The following is a 17,525-nucleotide window of genomic DNA, read 5'->3' on the forward strand; positions in this document are numbered from 1 at the left end:
AATTAAGTAATCAAGAATATAGTTTGACTTAATGGAGTGAAGGTACATAATGAAAAATATCTCTAATATAACCAAAACCTACCTAATTTAAACCAGATTGACTATATAGTTCCTGTATGTTTATACATACTTGTAGTCTATGTGCTATCATATTTAAATGGTTAGAAACGAGACTTTGGAAGGAGTCCCTGTAGCATTGTCTCTCTTTTTTATTAGTAAAATACACATATTGTTTAATTAAATTTTTAATCCTCAATAGTTGCATTTTATGACATTTTAGGTACTAATTAAATAAAAAACTCAGTACTTAAGGGATAAATTATCATGGCTGTTGTTATTATTAGATAACTTTTATATAATTTGGGTGATAATTAACTCAAATCATTGTGTATCTCTAGCTGGAGGAAATTGTATTAAAATTTAATTTAAAAGCTACATTTTGTTTAATTCAAATTATACTGAACAATGAAAATAAATTATTGTATATTTATAAAGATAATGAAAAAAGTTAATCTTTAAAAATCTTAGTTTTGAATAAGCATGGGTTTGAGGTAAGTGAATTTTCACAATGAAAAGGTATGATGAAATGAGAGACATAGTATGTTTATTTGTAAGTTCATTAAATCCAAGATTACTATCATTCACAAATATACCAGATAGAGCATTAGCTTTCCTAAACATTTAAAAAAAATCTAAAAGCCAAAATATTTAAGAAACATAAACAGTGAGAGAAATTTTTAGTTACTCTGGGTATTCAATTTTCAATGGCATTGATGATGTATATCATTTAATATTTTCAAAGTCCATAGAAATCATGAATGTGCTCTCAGTTGATGTGAGACAGTTCATCTCCTGCTAGGAGTGAATAAGACATACCTAGATACAGTCCTGATCTTTAAATAGGAATGGACTCTTTGATGTGATGTCTTTTTTTATCTTTTAGTTGAAGAATCATTCTTTTTATCCTTTGAAGAAATTCTGTAACTAATTTTAATTTAATTTTAACTCAAAAATCTTTTACAATATTACACATTATTTGGAAAACATCCCACATTGGTTTATTTGTTTTGTTTCAAAGATGTAGTGGTCATTAAACATTACCTAATGGACCATGTTGTTGAACCAGAATAGGGATGAAGATGAAGGACATAGCATTGTGACTAGAATTGTATAATTATGTATGTCTTGTCCTTGAAAGCTGATTGTTATATATTTTAATTTAAAAAGCTCATATTAAGTGTACCAAGGAAGATCTAAGATCATTACCCATTTCTTTTTTTTTTTGCCTATGTGGTGACATTGTTTAAATATATTATTTTGTCTTTTTCTTTTTGTTCCTTAAAATTTGAGTTTACTATGAGCCAAAATGAAGATGAGCCAGGTTACCTAGAGTTTACATAAGCACTTACTTATAAGCCAATTGGGCAATAAGCACATTATGTAAAAACAAACAAACATAGCCACATATAGAAGGATAGTTTATATACACAATCATACATAAATAAATTCTAGCAAACCAATATCTTGTTTGTATTATATTTTCTATCATCCTCATTGTAAAAAGGAAGCTTAGCATACAGATCTTGAATAAACATATGTATATTCATTTATATGTAACACAATCTTAAAAAAAACTTATATTTAACAGTTTTGTAGTAAAATATTTTGAAGAAAGTATATGAATTTTATGTTACCCATAACATAAAGAAGTATTCAGCAGTATATTTAGAATTTGTTTTGAAAGGAAATTCTTAACAAAATCTATATATTTAACATCATAAGATTATGAAATATTTGATGTTTCCAAAAATAATAGGTTTTATGATGTTTAGAATATTCAAATTGATAAAATAGTATGTATTCATCTGGCCTTCATATAAGATAACAATATAAAACTTGAATCTTCCATGTGTATTTTAATTGGGAATGCCAAAAATAATTTCAACATATAGCAAAATTCAATTTAAAATGAGAACTGAAGTGGCCATTATTTGTTAAAAATATTTCAACACAATGTATAAAAGTAGTTAAAAATATACAAATAAACAATTATAGACACATGACATGATTACATGAAATTAGGTGTACCCAGTTTATACCAAAAAGTAGAAAATTTATTTCTTTAAATGCCAGGGTGACTTAATAACAAAAAAAATCAAAAGATGAAGATTTTCATATAGACTTAACATACTTTAACCCTCACTCACTTCCCCTCTCCTTCTTGCTCTCCCTATTTTCCTTCCTCTTCTCCTTCTCCCTCTCTTTTATTTGAAGTTTCCAGGAAGAAGATGGGGCCCCCCAACAACAACTCTACCTGGCTGATACGACATCATGATACTGATAGCACTAGTACAAGACCTGTTTTGGATACCACCTGCACAAGACGATCCCAACTTGGTCAGCTGAAATGGTGCACATCTTGTACAACATTCTGGCCAGACCAGCACAAAATACTCAGAGACTATTTGCAATTTTAAAAGACATTGATCTTGAAATTTAACCATCATTTTACTTTCACAGGATCCCCCAGAGAGAACGTCGCCCCCAGGACAGCTGGAAGTAATTCTAGAGGACAACGCCCCTCTCCCAGTAAAGTTTACCCCTGGGTTTAGGGACATCATTTAGGGGTTGGGAGGTTGGGGGAGGAATTTTATAAGCTCAGTGATCATTTTGAAAAAAAAAAAGAGGGAAAATGATGGGATAATAGATTTATAATTGTGAGTTACTGCTTTTAGACAAATACATTGGTATCGATTCTTGTATATTGAAACAAAGTTAAATTATATTGACTATTATATGCATGCATGTTTCTATCTCTGTTTAAAACAATTTTTATGTATTGACATATATTGTATTGATAAATATATATTGTATATATGTACCATATTGCAGTGTACATTTCTACCTCTGATTAAGATACTTATATAATGTTTGTGTATTGATATATATTTACCATATTGCAATGTATATTTGTACAGTGTTTATATTTGGAGGTCATTATCCTCATTTGTTACACAGTTGCTTATTGTCTTAGTCTTTAAGTTAGATAGATATTGAGAATTATATAGATAAATAGTCATCTAAGTTTGTCATTTATAATTAGACTAATCAGGTTCTCTAGATATATAGAGATTATACTCAGTATAGATAGATAATCTTCGACCTCTTCAAAGAGGTGTAGAAAATGCCCTTTAATCTAACTCAGAGTTTCGTGATAGTGAGAAACCATTGCTCCTGGCAACACCGCTCTATTCCCGAGAGAATGTTGAGCACCAAAGACTCTCCACCTGGAGCCTTTCTATTTGGCTGAACTGGCCTTTGGGCAAAGAAATGCCCATACCTCAACCACTGAGAGAGATGCAGAGCGTGCATCAATGGATAAAACAGGACTGTCATATCCTGCCAAGACAGGGTAAGATAGTTTTGAAAAGTTCCTTACCTTTGAAAATGGTATGTCAGTTATGTTAGGCCTTAGCCAAAATTGGTTGACTCAACATTGCAAACGAGACTTTGGGTGATTGCCCAGGTAGTCAGTTGTCTCTGTCAATTGTTGCACATTTTGGATATATCTCGTTTGTTGAGTAGTGTTTATTCCCTTCTCAGATCTTTGACGGAGTTGAAGATTATATAATTGTAGTTACTCTCTACATTATTTGGACTCCTTGAGATAGAATGTTTAGCAAAGCTTTTGTTCTCAATATTGTTATATTTATTATTTGTTGTTATTGTATATAGTTGTATTTGGTTTGGTTCTGTCTTATTTAGACAAAAAGGGGAGATGTAGGGATAAGTCCTGCCCCTTGGGGGCGTGTTCGCCTCGGGCTAATGTCTGCCTATAAATTTGGTGAGCTTGCTCCCAGCCATCACTTCTGCTTTCCTGGTCTCCGCGGGAACGGTGGTTCTGTAAGTCTATTTCTACATTAAAGATATATATATTTTACAATCGGTCTGCATTCGTTTACGCCGTTACAGACAATGGCACTGAGTTTTGATTCTACTGCATGGACTGGCCTTGTGGGAGACTAGTCTGTTTGGATGCTCACCTTCCTAGACCTGGATGGACCTTGGACTTCCCACAGAGCAGGGAACCCTGACTGCTCTTAGGACTGGAGAGGGACGGGGAAGAGGGAGTGGGGGCAGTGGGAGGGAAAAGGCGGAGGGGAGGAGGTGGAAATTTTTAATGAATAAATTTTAAAAAAGAAAAAATATCAGGGCAGGGGCCATGCATTTAAAAAGACAAAGCAGGTATTAGAATAGTTGGGAGGGATTTGAAGGACGAAAGGCAAGAGAGAAATGGCGTAGCTGCATTTGTCTTTTTGAAAAATATAATAATTATATAATGATTTGTAAAAGACAGTACAGACTCTATGGCTCATACCTCGGGGAGACAGTTGTGTTCCGAGTAGTCATTAAGTTTAATTCTCTACTGAAAACAGGGTGACGACAGCAACCTCCACATGGACTTCCATCATGGCAGCTTCCAACCTCAGGGCAGAAAATTATGGCGTTTCCCCTGCAGACCGGCATAAGGTAATAGGAGTTTTACCTACCATTGGCGTTTGCTGAAGCTGTTTTTCCTTCATTTGGGTCTTCTGTAGATGACCACCACCCCTCAAGCAGTAATCTCTGGTGTTCGCTGTCTGTTGCAGAGCAAGCTGGTTGTGGGGGAAGATGATCACAGCCATTGCAACCACCACAGCAGCTGTAGTTGGCCTTGTGTGTCTGGAGTTGTACAAGGTGGTTCAGGGACACCAACAACTGGAGTCTTACAAAAACAGGTTTATCAACTTGGCTTTGCCCTTTTTCAGCTCCTCTGCACCTCTGTCACCAGCCTATCACCAGGTACGGGGCCTACAGGTGTAGGATATGTTGGGGTTCCCATTCAGAGAAGCTGAGTACCTGGGTTGACTGTCTGTCCATCTGTCCCCATTAAGGCAAACATTTAGTGGACAGATGTGAGGGACGGTAAATGGGGGAAGGAGAAAGCCAGGTCTTCGTGGTGTGTGTCCTTTTCTTTGCAAAGTTTCCACCTGCTGCCTGATCATCATTTAGATGAGGCCACAAGAATGTTTTTGACAAAAGAGCTGTGGTTAATACATGGTAAGACTGTTTGGGGTAGCCCCTTTCTTAGCACTTATCTTTGTCCTCCAGTATTATGATCAAGAGTGGGCATTGTGGGATCGCTTTAATGTACAGGGACTGCAACCTAGTAGTGAGGAGATGACCCTCAAGCAGTTCCTAGGTGACTTTAAGGTAGGGATCCTTCCTTCTTGATCTCCCTGTATGCGGGGACTTGTACATTTGATTTAGAACTGTCCATCTCAGAGTCACCACTCCCTTGTCTCCTGACCTCTGTAGACTGAGGCTGGAGATCAACATGCTGTCCCGGGGTGTGTCCTTGCTCTATTTCTTCTTTATGCCAGCCTCCAAGCTCAAGGAATGGTTGGATCAGCTGTGAGTTACTCTCTCTGGGCTGGTGGGAGCGGAAGCCTTGTGTGGGATTCTCAGTTTCCCACTGTGCTACTCATAGTTCACTTTCTTTTTCTGTAATCTGCCACCAGCTTTGCCTTCATATTTGCTTTCTTCCCACCTAACTCTTTATTCCCTGATTTCAGGATGACAGAGATTGTGAGCCATGTATCAAAGCGAAAACTGAGCCATCATGTAAAGACCCTAGTGTTTGAGCTGTGCTGCAACAATGAGCGTGGAGAGGACGTCGAGGTTCCTTATATACGATGCATCATCCACTGACCACTGACTGTTTTTTCAATTCCCTTATTCCCTATGTCAGAACGCTTCCAGTTATGATGAATCCTGAGTCCAGACCTCCCTGTTTCTAAGACCATTTTGATGCAGCTTTTTACATTGTTTAGAACTGAAATTCTTACTGATAAATTTTCAGTCTCTAAGTAGTGTCTCCTCCTCTCCTGTCAAGGGCGTGCGTGCTGGAGTCCTGGGAAGGAGTGGAATCCTCATTGTAAACTGCCTAAGTTATGGTGACAGTGTCTGGCTGCACAGAAGCAGCATGGACATTGTCCAGCATTCAGATCCAATACTGAGGATTAAGCTTCAACTGTTCTCATAAATTGTGTTATGCTTGTAGCAATAAGGGCGGCCGGGCTGCATCCCTGGTACCCGACCGCCCGCACGGCTAGCTTTACCCGAAATAATTACATGGAAACTGTATTCTTTTAAACCCTGTCTGGCCCATTAGTTCCAGCCTCTTATTGGCTAGCTCTTATATATTGATCTAACCCATTTCTGATAATTTGTGTAGCCCACGAAGTGGCTTACCAGGAAAGATCTTAACCAGCATCTGTGTCTGGTGGGAGAATCATGGCGACTCTCTGACTCAGCTTCTTTCTCCCAGCATTCTGTTCTGTTTACTCTGCCTATCTAAATTCTACCCTATCAGAGAGCCAAGCAGTTTCTTTATTAATTAACCAATGAAAGCAATAGATAGACAGATGACCCACCTCCATCATATGCTGACATTCCTTTTGGTGTTTCTGCTTAGGGAGAAGTGAGGGCTGGGACAGGAAGACCATAGTGAGGTCAGTCCCCACCCAACATTAGTACCCTTTCTTTTCCCCGACCCCGCACCAGGCACAGTGATGTTCAAAGGAAGCAAGACTGTAGGCCTGGCTGCTCTGCGTTGGGACCTTATGTCCTATCTTTATCCTGTACCTGAACTCTTGTTTTCCTGCCCATTGATCATCTGAAATAAAGGGATATAGGGTTGTTATTAGGAATAAGGGCATAAGGTTGATTGCAGCTTGACACACATATTATTATTGAATATGTATTTGCCTGGCTGAGGTTTTGTCAGTTTGTTCTTGTCTGTGCCTAGGAAGTCCTCTAATGTGCCTCTTTTAGTTGGGAGAGCACTTGACAGTTAGGGTACTCGATGGACCATGGGTGTGTCTCTTGTAAGCCACACATTAACCCCAACCCTGGCAATTGCTGTTTCCTACTTGAATCAGAACAGTTAATGTGCATTTCTTTATCTCTATTCTCCTTGTGACTCGGGGTTATTGAGTTGGGATGTTTGATGCTCTTCTAGTGTCCACTTTGGTGAAAAGCGTCCGTTCCCAACCTGCTGTGATTTCAGGTGCCTTGCTTCCTCATCTGTATATTGCATTCCTTTTTCTTCTTGCAGTGCTGGCCTCTTCCTGTTCCTGGATGGCTGTTGTCTATATTTATCTTGGAATATGTTATGAAGACTTACATTGATTGAAAAGACAGCTTTGCTCAGTGCAGTTATATGGTTGGCAGTTAGGTCCTCTTGGTGTGGAACCATACCATTGGTTGCATCTTTTCCAGGCTGTTAGGAGTTTAGTCTTGAAGCAATTCTGAAGAAAATACCTGTGTGAGTTACCTCTGGCAACTTTCAGTACTCTCTCTTCATCCAGTAGTCCCCACATTTTTCAGTTTTTCTCTTTAATTAAAAATTTCCCTACAATCCATTTCAATTGTGTGTCCTCCTCCTGCAAACACCTCCCTACCTCATAGCTTTTAAAACGGTTACTTCTCTGTGAGATAATAGTATAGGGGTATCATTCCCTTCCCCCTTCCCCTGCCTTCCTCTAAACCCTCCAGTAAATTCCTCCTTGTTCTCTGAAATTCACAGCCATGTTTTTCATTAAATATTGTTATAGACACATGTTTATGTGTATGCATATATATGTGTCTATATATATAAATAAAATCATATGTCTATGTTTGTATATATTCATGTATACAGCCTGCTCGGTCTGTGTAATATTACATGTATGTTTTCTTCAGATTAAAATTGTTTATCCACTTAATATTGGATAAACAATTGGTATGCTCAGCCTAGGGAAGGACTATCTCTCCTATTCTCAAGCATTCCTCAGTTGCCTGTAGTTCTTTGTCTAGGGTTAAGGACTCTTCTGTCCACATTGGCATGTCTCTTATTCTTGTTCATCCATGTTGTCGAGATGGCTCTGCAGTTAAGAGCATGAGAGCACACCATTCTAGTAAAGAACCCAAATTTGATGCCTAGTTTCCTTTGTCTTGTCACTTCCCTACAAGTGTATGCTTTTGTTAAAGTGTTGTAAATACCACATCGAGTTATCCTTTGCGGTCCTTCTTAACTGCTTTAGATTGTATATGGTCCTGATCTTGTTTAATCAAACACAATGCACAGCAGAAAGGTGTAAACTGGGACAAACAGCAGTGAAAGGGAAAACACAATATATAGAAGAAAGGCTAGGCAGCTGGCTCAGTTCTTCAAGTGTTTGCCACACCAGTGTGAAGACAGGTTCAGATCCCCAGCACACACGTAAATGCCAGTGTCTCAATTCCAGCATTGGGTATAAGGGATCTTTGGGGCAAGGTGGGTAGGCAGACAGGCTGAGTCTGCCACGTTCATATGGGACACCCTGCACCATGTTAGAAAGTGAATCATGAATGAGGAAGATACCCAGTGTCAATCTTTTGGAGTTTTCCTTCAAGCTCCTTTAGGACTGATTTTATAGATAAACATTGCTTAAACTTGGTCTTTATTTCTGAATGTTTCATTTTCTCTAAAAATTATGATTGAAAGGATTGTTGGGTATAGTAGTCTGGGCTGGCACCACACCTCTGGTCTCTTACAGTCTCAGCGCATGCGTCCAGGTCCATCTGGCTTTTAGAGTCTCTGTTGAGAAGCCGGCTGTAGCCCTAATAGGTCTGCTTTTGTGTTTTCTCCTTGCAGCTTTAATATTCTTTCTCTGTTACCTACATGTACTGTTTTTGACTGTTAACGTAACGGGTCCAGTGTCTTTGGTGTTCTGAATGCTTCTCGCGCCTTTAATGGGCGACTCTCCCTATGGGTCAGGGCAAATTTCTTCTATGCTTTTGTTGAAATTACTTTCTGTGCCTTTGAGTTGTGATTCTTCCCCTTCCTCTATTCATATTTTTCTTAGGTTTGGTCCTTTCATAGTGTGCCAGATGTCCTGCCTATTTTGTGCCTGTTTTTTTTCTCCTTTCTCTTTTTTTTCCTCTTTTTTCTATTACTTTATAAATAATACCAATCAAAATTCCCACTTCCTCCCCTCCTCCTACTTCCTTCCTACTCCCCCCCCCCACACCCTCCCCCTCCACACCTCTCCAGTCCTAAGAGAGGGCAAGGCACCCTGCCCTGTGGGAAGTCCAAGGCCCTCCCCCGCTCCATCCAGGCTTAGGAAGGTGTGCATCCAAAAAGAATAGGATCCCAAGAAACAGTACATTCAGTAGAGACAAATCTCAGTGCCATTATCATTGGCCCCCTCAGTCTACCCCAGTTGTCAACCACATTCGGAGGGTCCAGTTCGATTCCATGCTCGTTCATTCCCAATCCAGCTGGAGTTGGTGAGCTCCCATTAGTTCAGGCACACTGTCTCAGTGGGTGGACCAACAACTACTTCGTGATCCTGACTTCCTTGCTCATATTCTCCCTCCTTCCGTTCTTCAACTGGGCCTTGGGAGCTCAGTCCAGTGCTCCGATGTGGGTCTCTATCTCTCTCTCCATCCGTCGCCGGAGGAAGGTTCTAGGGTGATATTCCAGATAGTCACCAGCCTGACTACGGGACAAGGCCAGTTCAGGCACCGTCTCCTCCACTGCCCAGGGTCTTTTCTGAAACTGATTTGTCCATTTCTTAGGTCTTCTCTGTACCCAAGATGCTCCTCTATCTCCCGTATTCTGTTGGCAAGGCCTACCTCTGAATTTCCTGTTCAGGTTCCTAAATTTTTTGTTCCAGTTTTACCTCAAGATGGGTTTTCTTAGTGATTCTATTTCTACTTTCACATCTTGAATATTTTTCCTCTCTCGTGTCTCTCTGTGTTTGTGGTTTTATAGGCTTGATGTGTGGATCTTTTTTCATATCCTCTTTAAGGGCCTTAAGCATATTCCGTTATGTATTGGTAGTCTTGTCTTCTTTTTTTTTTCCTTCACCCAGACTGCATTTTTCGGCAACTCATGCAGATCTGTTTCTGGGTTCTAATGGAGAGGTACTGACTGTCCTGTCTTACATTGATTGCTTTTATTTTGGCGTCTAGGCCTCTGAGTTTCAGATACTTCCAGATTTACAAGTCTATTCTTGTCTTTGTTAGAATGTCTTTTTCTTTTGTTGCTTTTGCCATATCTCAATCTTACGAGGGGGAGGTAGCTGTGGTCACCTTTAGGAATGCCTCCGATTCCTTACAGGAGTGACCACTGACAGTATCCAGTAGGATGTATTTCTAGGATTTGGAGACTGACACCAAGGAATGGGTATGGGCTGGCGGGTGAGTGGTCTGCAGTAATGGGTACATTTGTGATGGTAAAAGATTTCACTCTATACAGGAACTTCCAGAGAGTGCTGGCCCAGGCAAGGAGGAGTAGTAGCCTTTTCACTGTTGAATGGGAGTCCTCCACACAATGAAGTTTCCTTCTGGGTATGACTCAGAGATGCCCTGGCTAGACTCCAGAAACTGCAGGAGCTTCTCAGTTTTTCTCTGGATCACAAAGTCTTGGAGGTTCTCAGAACCTTCCACTTTTTGACTGACTCCCCCCAAGTTGTAAGAGCATTGGGACTGCCCATTGGGCTAATTTAGACACCTCGGGCAGTAGGATACTACAGTCTACCAGTCCTGCCTATCGTTCCAAATTTAGACGAAATGTTTTAAAGGGACTCTAAAAGCTCTCTCTTATTGAGTTGTAAGCCCTCCAAACTCATTCAGTTATTCACCCAAATCTGACCAAAGTACTCAGATAATCGCCACCCTTATCCTTAGTTTCAAACTTCCCATTTTGAGGTTGATGCAGAACTAGACAACTTTCTTAAAGGTACAGCTGCTGTAAGGACAAGCCTTTAGAAGCTCAGGCATTGAGGGAGGAAGACACAGAGTAGGCAATGTCATCACACATTTGACTTTTCAATCTGAGGAAATAAAACAATTCTTTAGGGCATGCCAAAGGGGACAAAACTAAACCCTCTGGTGCTGGCATAACAGGGAAAAACCCACACCTACCATTAGGGTCTTTCTGTCATCCCTCTCTAGAGAGGGATGCTTTATTTCCCTTTTTACCTGACCCCAGATGTATTGCTTCTGTCTCTCTCTAATGTCTACCAACTAACTTTATTTTTCCCCTACAGCTTATACATGCAGGAAATGTTTCAAGCAGTATTAAAAGTATAATGTAGTTGCAGTCTGTTTTACAAGTCAATGACTACGCTGAATACAAATAATAGCAGCATGTTTTCCTTATCCTTTAGACTCTTTAATATAATAGGGAAAAAACAAGTTGTCTCAAGAACCCACATACATTCATACCCAAGTAACTTGATACAGATTAACAGTGTAAGCAAGCAAACTATTTTGTTTTCAGTTCCCTAACCACCCTGAGGCTACAAAGAAAGTACCAATTACCTTATTTTTTATCTCAAAGGAAATGTTACAAAGAAGTCCTTAAAGGTTCGAAGTCTGAGCTTTTATTAATGGAAAATGATGGGTCATCTCCACCTTGGCCCCTCAGGTTACCCACTCATCAGAACAGGGAACAAGGAATTCATCATCTCCCTTTTGGTCACCAAGCCATCCTAGCAAGAAAGGCACATTAGCCATCAGTAGCTAGGTTGCCATTATCCCTTCCTGTTCCCTAATCTAGAGGGACCTTAAAATCCTCAGTAAGCTATCAAAGTATGCTTTAAATTATTTTCCAAGACTTTGTTTTTTAACATCAAAGCCATTAACAAAAAATGTTAACCTTAAGTCCTTCTTTATAGCTATATTTCAGCTATGATGCACTGCAAAACCTGTGAAGACATCTTCCAACATTAAGATTAAAAGAACCCGAGCTCGCTGGGCTTCTGGGACTCATTTGATTTTCTTAATCAGTAACCTAAGCCACAGTCTGTATGGCTCCCCAGGAATACTAGCTGTGTGTCATTTTTTTGTTCTAATTTTGTATCCTCTCAGCCCCTGTTTTATCAAGAATGGGAACGACATCCCATCTTGCTTTTACCTCTCTTAGTTTTCCTAGTTAGCGAACCTCCCATCACTGTCCCTCGCTGTATTTACTAAGGACTGTCAATCATCAAAATCCTATTTAAACTATCATTATTATTGTATAAGAGTCATTGCTTCAGCTAAACAGTACAGCTCAGGAGGAAATCATCTCTATGATAATCCATGGGTAAAAATGCCCAGTAAAATGGGGTATTTCCATGAGATAATCATGCCACATTTAAGGCAGTGGGAATCTTTCCACACCCATTCACGCCATGCTAGATAGGAGAGAAAAAAGGTAGCAACAAACGTAAACGTACATCAGATGCAAGAGATGGCCTGACCAAAATTCACCCTTCAGAGATTTGCTTCCTGGGAGGCTGATGTCCTGAAGTCAGTTGCAACCTGCTTCTCCTCTGACATGGCCACCTGCCAAAAGGCAAAGAGTCTGAGGACCCTCCCTATGTTAGCTCCCTACTTTTACCCCCACCCACTCTCCTTTCATTTTAATCATTTAAAATCATTTAATCTCCAGGTCGTTTTAAGCCTTCTCTCCTTTTCCACTGAGCTCCAGGTTATAAGTTTACAAGCAGGCCCAGAGCCCAAACTTAACACAGCTCACAGCTGGGAAGGAAGGAGATAAAATCTGAAGAGTCCTAATGCTGCTGTTTCTTCTGGATCTCCAAGCCTGCATCCCTAACTGAGATAGGATCATCATTTTGTTCTTGGGACATCTTCCCTTAACCCTTTGGTCTGCCTTTATTATTAGTGCTGCACCAAGTCTGCGTACTCATTTTGACATCTACTGTCTACTCTTTAGTTACTTGTTAGGCTTTTCAGGCCATCTGCCTCCATCTTTCCCTCCAAAGCCTTTGCCCTGGGTCAGGATGGCCCTCTAACTCTGTGTCATGGAGAAGGAGAGCAATAAAACACTGGGCAGGAGTGGGGAATGGAGGATGGGGGCTGGGGGCTTTAGACATAATTTACTTGAAAACTGCTGAGAGGGTAAACGGGAGTTCTGAGATATCCTCAGATGGAAGAACATGGATTCCAGGAGTCTCAAACTTCATAACATGCTGGGTGTGCCTTGAAGTTAGAGAGGCAGGGGACTGATGTGCCTGTCACTGATTTCATTAGTATGTGGAAAGCATGAGCTTTTCCTAAGGTAAGGGATGCTGGGTGGGGCTGGAGTTGGGGCAGCACAGCTGGGATGCTGAACCTTACAAAAGCATGGTATGGGACTGCCTCCTGCTAGTGCTCTTGAGTGTGGCCAAGATTTAGTGTCCTTCCTTTCAGCTGAGCAAAGGAGGGAGGGAGTTAGTTTCCTCCTCCTGCAGGGCAGTCTGTCACCCACTTATGACCGACCCCTGGAAATATGGATGGCTACCAGTGTTATTCATGTGAAAAATCTCAGGACAGTGGAACTGCTAACAGGCAATGCTGCTTGTGGGGCCTTGGCTCCTGCTTCAGAGATCTTGTCCACTCTCCCCTTGGGTTCCTCGAGGCCCACCTACCAACCCTATCCCTTCCACCCAAAGCTCCTGACAGAAGGTCTGGGTAAGCACCACAAGCCTTCATCTCTCGGGAATGATACCATTCTCAATTCCAGACTACTTCACCACTAACCCTACAAAGACTTCGGGGAATTAGCTAGAAAAAACTCCCATACGGTGTGAGACACTTCCAGTGGGTTGGTTCCATAAGGTTGCAGCCTCTGTGTCAGCATACATACAGGGATCCTTCCCCTGCCCTCATTACATATGCACAGACACACAGACTCACAAACACACACACACACACACACACACACACACACTCTCTCTCTCACTCCTCTATTCTCTCCCATGTGTGTCTGTGTCTGTGTCTGTGGTGTCTGTGTGTCTCCGTCTCCCTTTACTGCTCTCTCTCTCACACACACACAAACACACAGATTTTGAGGCAGGATCAAGACATTCAATTTACACATGAAACACACACACACACACTAGAGAGAGAGAGAGAGAGAGAGAGAGAGAGAGAGAGAGGAAGAGAGAGAGAGAGAAAGAGAAAGAGAGAGAAAGATCTACCACCCTTCTTAACTCTTCCTGTTGTTGAGTCTTTGAAATGTAAATATCAAGGAACAAAGGATCTCAGAGTCCCCAGGTCAGTAGGAAGTGCCCAGTAAACAACACCTGCTAATTTCACAGATGAAGAGACAACTCCTTTACTTAAATTAATAAGATTATCGTGGTTTCATGTTTTGTTACTATGATAACATATTCTGATATACTGGTCCATTTTCTTTCAAAAGGAAAAAAATAATATTGATATTGTTTGAGAGTTTAAATATATTCTTTTTGGAAATTATTTACAGTGTAGTTTTATCCTATCTAGCTTGCATTTTCGTTGAAATCTCATGCAGTTTGCTCCCAACTCCCTTCCATAACACAAGTTGTTCCTGTACAAATCTCTTTGTTTCGCTATAACCTCAAGAGTTAGGCAGCAGAACAAAAGAGTGTTGCAGGTCCTTTTTAGCTGTGCCTGTTCTGTGGGTCCCTTTTACACCATTGGTCTAAAAGTTTCTCCCAGATATTGGCACTGTAGTCAGTTGCCAGGTTTGTACTTCTTGGTATAACCCAGAAAAAGTTCAGAGCAGGAAGTATCAATGAAGAGATGCCCAAAAAAAGGAGCAAAATCTCTCCAACTCCAAAAATTTAGCTGCCAATTCCACTTTTCACTGCAAAGAGGACAGTGTGATAGGCTGTCTGGAGAAAAGGCCTGAAATTCTAGACAGAGAGCTGCCTCCAAAGTTCACGCCAGGATTAACTGGAAAGATTCCATGGCAACAGGTCCACAAGGGAGGAGGAGGAAGATAATTCCTAAGTAGGTCCAGGTGAGAAAGAGGAAATCTTTGGATAGCTAGAGGAATCATTGAGATCATTGCCCTTTATCTACATCTCTTTATGAAAGGGTTTCTGATCAAGGAGTACCTTGGTGATGGGGGTCCCAGGAATGCCACAATGATCACACCATGCAACAGACCTCACACAACTGAGAAATGGCTAACTCTGAGTCGGGGTAGAGACAGTGGAAGACCAGAGAGCAAGCCTTATGGGGGTGTTGGGATATGGAGCATGCACCTAGGGAAAATTCAGGTAAGGCGGGGACAGTGGAAATGTGTCACATTGGCCCTCAGTGATGGGAAGGCATTGTTGCTGAGTCATTGAAGGCAGGGTAACGGGGTGGGTAACACCTGATTCTGGAATGTGGACAGTTCTCTAGTTAGCTAACACTTAGCATATATAATTCACACAAAGGAGAGAAGTCACAAAAAGTGATGGAGAATTCATGCAGAAACTTTCCAGAGAAAGATACACAGGTATCCCCTAGGAGAGATATATTTTCACTCATTTGAGTTAAAAATCTATTCAAAGACTTATGGAACCTTATTTGAGTTCATAGACATTGAAACAGTGCTGGAACACACCCATCAAACCCAATTACCAGGTGGTGGTGGCAGAGGCAGGTGGATCTCTGAGTTCCAGGCCAGCCTGCCCTACAAAAGACATTCCAGGACAGTAAAGGCTACACAGAGAAACCTGTCTCACAAGACCAAACCAAACGAACAGAACCCCATGAGTTAGAAGCATAGTAGTGCCACTGACTGTTTCATTGAATTCTAGAGAGCAATCTAATAATTTATGTACACAATCAGTGCCAATAATTTAGTGTTTACACTAGATGCTTTGAAAGTGGAGTAAAGCTCACAGGTTTTAAGACCATTTCAAACACTCTTTTTGATTCAAAGTGCTCAAAATATCCCAAGGTTCTCTGGATAATATTCCATGTTGTATTATAGCTAGTGTTACAGCAGGTCACCGCATAGGCTCAGTGTCTGTTGTTTTCTTCCAACCAATGCTTTAGAGGTATGTCTGACTTACAGTCAGTCATTCAAATGTGATTGGGCAAGACTGTATTGTGCAACATAAATTATAATGAGGAAAGCATTCTGCGGGATTACGCTGATGAAAATGGAAGAGCTAATTTAAGTTCTGGGTATAAACCTTTAGAAGCCTGGAGTTAACCACAACCTATGGTTCCTGGAGGTTCCCAGAGGAAACATTTGCAGGGGATCCTGTGCACAGAGTCTTCATTTTTGTTTTAAGCTTGTTTATTATAACCAGACAGGGGTACTTCAAACCTCCTTAGCTTAAAATCTGCCAGTTGAGTGAATGGGCAAATGTCATGCACCACTCACTCCCCTTTGTTGCCTGCAGATGCCTCTTCAAGATAACTATATAACTTGATGCCAGGGAACAAGTACCAGTGCACATTCCTATACAGAGAGGACTGGACTAGGGCTGCACAGCTGTCCTCCAAGAGCCAGCTAAGCTATTTACAGCCTGGGGACATCCCCTTTCAGCACTGCACCTGTGCAGCAGCAGCAGGAGGAAGTGCAGCTGTAGCAGCAGCAGCAACAGCAGCAGCAACAGTAGCCACAGCTCCTTTCTACCAACTGACATCACCAGTGAACAAAACAGCATAGCTACAGCATCTCGGTAAGACCCTGTGGCAATCTCATGACACTGGCTTCTGCTGGGATGCATGTCAATACTCCCTCTTGCTATAATTTACAGCCTGAGATAAGGATTTCCCTCCTCTCATAATAAAGACCCTGCTCCTTTCTATTTGGGTCCGCAAACGAGGTGTGTAAAGATGTGTCGTGTGTAATGAAGGAGAATGCTTAGAACAGCTTGCGCCTATCTTTAAGACTGTTAAACAGACAAGAGTTTCATCACTGCGGAAACTATGTTTTACCTATCGCTCTTCCATGGGTACATCTATGAGAAACACATACAACTTACACCTGTGGTAAAATGAAACGAAAGAAAGAAAGAAAGAAAGAAACAAACAAACAAAAACCCAGCTTGTGCCTCTTTGAGCATGCTAAGCACTCCTTTGTAGACCAAATGCATCTAACTGTTTTGCAGGGTCCCTGTATATCATACATAAGTAAAGTGTGATAATGTAAAGCTGTCTTTTGAGTCTCTTTTTCAGTTCTCCTCCCCACTGTGGAAAGCTGAGACTTCCTTCTTTTCATCATCTTACTCCACGCCTACGAACTACGCCGTGAGAGCTTTATAACACCTTTTGACAAAATAAAGCTTTTACGTCTGTTCATTCATGTGAAGTCACATTCTGCTTCTCTTTTGAATATTATCTGTCTTTAAACATCAAATTGTTTTATAAAATGAAAGGTTTTGTACAAAAGCATTACAGACCAAAGCTGTATTTTCAGGGTCCGGTTAAGCATCAGAAATGGAATGGGCACGGGAACAAGCTATACAGGCCAAGTAGTTGAATGTACTAACACTTCAAGACTCCATGCATATAAAGTGACTGGACTGATACAAAAGGTGTAACGAGGGGACCGGGATGTGCTGAGGGGAGTGAGTGGTGCATGACATTTGCCCATTCACTCAACTGGCAGATTTTAATCTAAGGAGGTTTGAAGTACCCCTGTCTGGTTATAATAAACAAGCTTAAAACAAAAATGAAGACTCTGTGCACAG

At 40.8% G+C, this 17,525-nt stretch overlaps 1 pseudogene; it reads left to right on the forward strand.

The window, feature by feature from the left end:
* LOC121444421 overlaps nt 1–5,751 on the forward strand; it is a 31,585-nt pseudogene extending 25,834 nt beyond the window's left edge.
* The last annotated feature ends 11,774 nt before the right edge of the window (nt 5,752–17,525 follow it).

This window comes from Microtus oregoni, unplaced genomic scaffold, assembly GCF_018167655.1.
Source record: "Microtus oregoni isolate MIOR12 unplaced genomic scaffold, Mior012 000123F_ref0000434, whole genome shotgun sequence".
In the NCBI taxonomy this organism is placed as follows: Eukaryota; Metazoa; Chordata; class Mammalia; order Rodentia; family Cricetidae; genus Microtus; species Microtus oregoni.